Source organism: Heterocephalus glaber, unplaced genomic scaffold, assembly GCF_053883595.1.
Source record: "Heterocephalus glaber isolate CG9 unplaced genomic scaffold, H.glaber_assembly_v1.0 deba00001547, whole genome shotgun sequence".
NCBI classification, from domain to species: domain Eukaryota; kingdom Metazoa; phylum Chordata; class Mammalia; order Rodentia; family Bathyergidae; genus Heterocephalus; species Heterocephalus glaber.
Window position 1 is genome coordinate 15278857 of NW_028258340.1, and position 4888 is coordinate 15283744.

The window sequence follows — 4888 nt, forward strand, 5'->3', positions numbered from 1 at the left end:
TGAATGACATACTTTTTGAAATGTGGTATCTAAGCCTGGTATGGTGATGTACAACTTTAATCCTTGCACTCTCAGAGGCTGAAGCAGGTTCACAAATGTGATTCCGGCCTCATAAACTTGGAAACTCAGGAGACCTTATCTCAAAATAAAAATTTAAAGAAGGGAGTGGAGGTGGCGGCGCGGGTAGGTCGGAGCTGCGCGCTGCTGCTTCTGGTGCTTAGGTGGTCGCTGGTCGCTGTCTGGCAGTCTTGGGCTGCGGACCAGACAAGGCGCGGGTCTGAGCACCTCGGAATCGCGCGCAGCTCGGCGCGGAGCCTGGCGGGAGGGTGGGCAAGCGCGTGTCAGAGGGCGCCGCGCAGGCGGGCGGACGCCGGAGAGGGAAAGAGGCGGGGGCGGCAGGTCAGCCGCTGGCCTGGCCGGCCAGGGGATGTCGATGCCTGACGCGATGCCGCTGCCCGGGGTCGGGGAGGAGCTGAAACAGGCCAAGGAGATCGAGGACGCAGAGAAGTACTCCTTCATGGCCGCCGTCACCAAGGCGCCCAAGAAGGTCAGAAGCATCCCCATCGTGTAAAGATGACACATTTGCATAGACCAGAGTTTTTTCCAGCGTGAAATCTGAAAATCCAAAATTGAAGATTCTTACCACAAATTTCCTTCCACTTCTTGTCATCACTACCAGTGCCTTATATGTGCAAATCCAATTTGCTGATGACATGCAGGAGTTCACAAAATTCCCAACCAAGACTGGCCGAAGATCTTTGTCTCGTTCCATCTTGCAGTCTTCCACTGACAGCTACAGTTCAGCTGCATCCTACACAGATAGCTCTGATGATGAAGTTTCTCTCTGAGAGAGGCAGCAAACCACCTCCAAGGGCAGCAGCAATTTCTGTGTGAAGAACATCAAGCAAGCAGAATTTGGACGCCGGGAGATTGAGATCGCAGAACAAGACATGTATGCTCTGATTTTACTCAGGAAACGTGCTCAGGGGGAGAAGCCCTTGGCTGGTGCTAAAATAGTGGGCTGTACACACATCGCAGCCCAGACAGCGGTGTTGATTGAGACACTGTGCCTTGGGGGCTCAGTGCCGCTGGTCTGCTTGCAGCATCTACTCAACTCAGAATGAAGTGGCTGCAGCACTGGCTGAGGCTGGAGTTGCAGTGTTTGCTTGGAAAGGGGAGTCAGAAGATGACTTCTGGTGGTGTATTGACCGCTGTGTGAACATGGATGGGTGTCAGGCCAACATGATCCTGGATGATGGGGGAGACTTAACCCACTGGGTTTATAAGAAGTATCCAAACGTGTTTAAGAAGATCCAAGGCATTGTGGAAGCGAGCATGACTGGTGTTCACAGGCTATATCAGCTGTCCAAAGCTGGGAAGCTCTGTGTTCCAGCAAGGAATGTCAATGATTCTGTTACCAAACAGAAGTTCGATAACTTGTATTGCTGCCGAGAATCTATTTTGGATGGCCTGAAGAGGACCACAGATGTGATGTTTGGTGGGAAACAAGTGGTGGTGTGTGGCTATGGTGAGGTAGGGAAGGGCTGCTGTGATGCTCTTAAGGCCCTCGGAGCAATCGTCTACATCACAGAAATCGATCCCATCTGTGCTCTGCAGGCTTGCATGGATGGATTCAGAGTGGTGAAGCTAAATGAAGTCATCCGGCAAGTTGATGTTGTAAGAACTTGCACAGGAAATAAAAATGTAGTGACCCGGGAGCATTTGGACCGCATGAAAAACAGTTGCATTGTGTGCAATATAGGCCACTCCAACACGGAAATAGATGTGACCAGCCTCCGTACTCCAGAGCTGACATGGGAGCGAGTTCGTTCTCAGGTGGACCATGTCATCTGGACAGATAGCAAGCGTGTCATCCTCCTGGCCAAGGGTCGTCTGCTCAATTTGAGCTGCTCCACAGTTCCCACCTTTGTTCTGTCCATCACAGCTAAGACACAGGCCTTGGCACTGATAGAACTTTATAATGCACCTGAAGGACGATACAAGCAGGATGTGTACCTGCTTCCTAAGAAAATGGATGAATACGTTGCCAGCTTGCACCTGCCATCATCTGATGCCCACTTGACAGAGCTAACTGATGACCAAGCAAAATACCTGGGACTCAACAAAAACGGGCCATTCAAACCTAATTATTACAGATACTAGTGGACCATATTACGACCGACCAGTCCATGTGAACCACATGACTCTAAAAGAAATATTTTTAAAGATAACTTTTATGTTCTTTTTATTCTTTTCCTATAATTTCATTCTCATTTTCTCATCTCATTATTTGAGTTCTACAGACCACAGAGAAACTTGCTTCATGGCTCTTAAGATGAAACTGGGGTTTGAGGTTCCTCCCCCTAGCCACTAAAGAAGGATTTTACTGTCCAAACCCAGAAAGGCGATTCATTCTTTACCATTTCTGGGGATTTCAGTCTTAATGTGGTACTTTATTAACAGGAGATGCTAAGGTACCTTCTATGTGAACAATCTGCAGTGTCTAAATTGCCTTAAAGGAGCCCACTTCTTAGCTGCTAAAATCAGTGCTCTTTTACTCCTTCAGAGGAGCAGGGATGATACCTACCAACCCGGTAGGTGAGATATAGGTGGTGCATATTAATTTCCCTTAGAAATTCCAAGCCCTGTCTCCTGTGTAAAGACGGTATGTCTGGTTCAGAGGTGTGTATTAGTGAGTGTTGCTTGTTAACATCCAGTAGACCCATTTGGATTTATAGTACAACCCTTCCTCCACTCCCAGTCTCTCTCAGTTTTCTAGTTTTTAACTAGACCGCATTCTATCAAGTTGAGTTTTGTACCCTAGCATTTCTGTTGTATTTTTTAAAAACTAAGGAAAATTTTTAGTGTTAACACTGAGGAACTGCTTGAGTGGTTGTTACCAATTTCTCTTTTGAACCTTTGGAGCTAAGAGTGCAGCTTGAATCTAGAGAAATGCTAGTCTCAAATTCTGAATGAATTCCTGTGTTTCTAGCCCTTATTTCATAGCATCAACGAACTGGAGCCATAAGCAAATTCTCTCAGTTCTGCCCCATACAGCTTATGCTGAAGGCAAATTTCTTGAGCCATTACTCAGTACAAAGCACTGAGTCAATCTAGGTTTTATCCTTTAAGAGCAAAGTTCTGATCAGCTGTGCTTCTGCAATCTAAAATATTTAGAGAGAGGTAGGTGTGGATGAGAGAAAGAACCATAAACTTGGCCTTGGTGAAATAAAACTAACTCCATATAATTTGCTTGGAACTGTAGGCCCTGTATAATACTATTTTTACAGATGTGGTACCACTTTAGATTGACACATGCCACCAAAAAAGTTCATAAACTAAAATCTTAAAGGACAATTTGTGTGTAGAGAAAGTAGTTGGTACATCTTGACTCATACTCCGAAAGAATCCCCAGAGAGGCTCTCTCAAAGATCAGAGGTAGAGTCCCATGCCATGTACCCTGCTTACCAGCATTTCTGCATGGTCAAATGAGCTTTATGCTCATGAGCTTTTAAATATATAATTACCCAGGATTTCAAATCCTCAACTTGTTCTAGCTTATGATCCTTCAAAATTGGATCATGCATTAGTGCTAGATTCTAGAAATTTTCGCTTCCCTCCACTGATCAGAGAAACAGACAATAAAAACAGAAATACAAGAAAGGAAAGCTTTTACCCTGCAGCTTTCTAGCAGGGCACAACTATCTTGCCAAAACTTTTTCCCCCTTTTCTCTATTTCTCCCCACCCCGTCTCTAATCCATGCCAGCCTGACCATGCTTTCTTCTCTGTAGATGCTAACGGTTGAAGCCTTTTTTCCTGGGGAGGGCACTTAACCAGCCAATCAGAACACCGTATCTGTTAGGGGAGATAACCTGACCAACAGTGTATCTATTGGGCGCCTCTGCTGGAGGAAGGGGCCCACGTCCTGCTGCCCTCTGGTCTGCCCTCTGGTTCGGTATCTATTAATGTGTCCATAGGAACAATAGGTAAGGGCTCCATCTCTGTCAAACCATGTAACAAGGGACACTAGAAAATATCTGGCATCAGAGGGAACATGTGGAGAGCAACTTGGGAGGAAAAAGTTCATTTTGTATTAAATGATTTTTAATGAATGCAATATTAATCATTGCAGATGAGCAATAATCATTAAAGTCAATTAAAATGATAAGATCAAAAAAAAATTTAAAGAAGGGCTGTGGATGTAGCTCAATGAGAAAGCCTTGAGTTCAATTCCTAATACGGAAATACATACACACATGCATACACACATACATACATTTTTAAAGGTGGTATATATATATATATATATATACGCACACATATACATACATACATAACAAAATATTATTCAGACATAAAAATAAAAATAAATGGTGTTATGTGTACATGGAAGATAGAATATTATTCAATCACAAAAATGAAGTACTGATTCAGGCTACAAATCAGATGAGCTCCAAAACCTTATGCTAAGTGAAAGAAGCCAAAAGTTGAGTAATTTTATATGGTATGTCTATAGTAAGCACATCTATACAGACAGAAAGCAGTTTACTATATGGTGGGGTGGGAGAATGCCGAGTGATCATGTAATGGTTATCATATGTTATCACACAGTGATGAAAAAGTTTTTCACTAGCGAGATCTGTGTGCCTGTGTAACATGGTGAATATACTAATTTCCACTGTGTATAATTTAAGTTGGTTAATGGTATAGTATATAAATTTACCTTAGTTTTTAAAAAAGACATTACTACCTTAGTTGATTGATACACTTGTTGTAATCCTTGACAAAATCTCCATTAGCTTCTTTGTAGATAGTAACAAGTTTATTTCAAAACTTAAATGGAAATTCAAAGGACCTAGAATACTCAAAATATAAAAAACTGAGTTG

The 4888-nt window shown here is 43.4% G+C and overlaps 1 pseudogene; it reads left to right on the plus strand.

Moving 5' to 3' along the window:
* Positions 1 to 572: 572 nt before the first annotated feature.
* LOC101714508 (S-adenosylhomocysteine hydrolase-like protein 1 pseudogene) lies at positions 573 to 2273 on the plus strand (annotated as a pseudogene).
* Positions 2274 to 4888: the final 2615 nt, after the last annotated feature.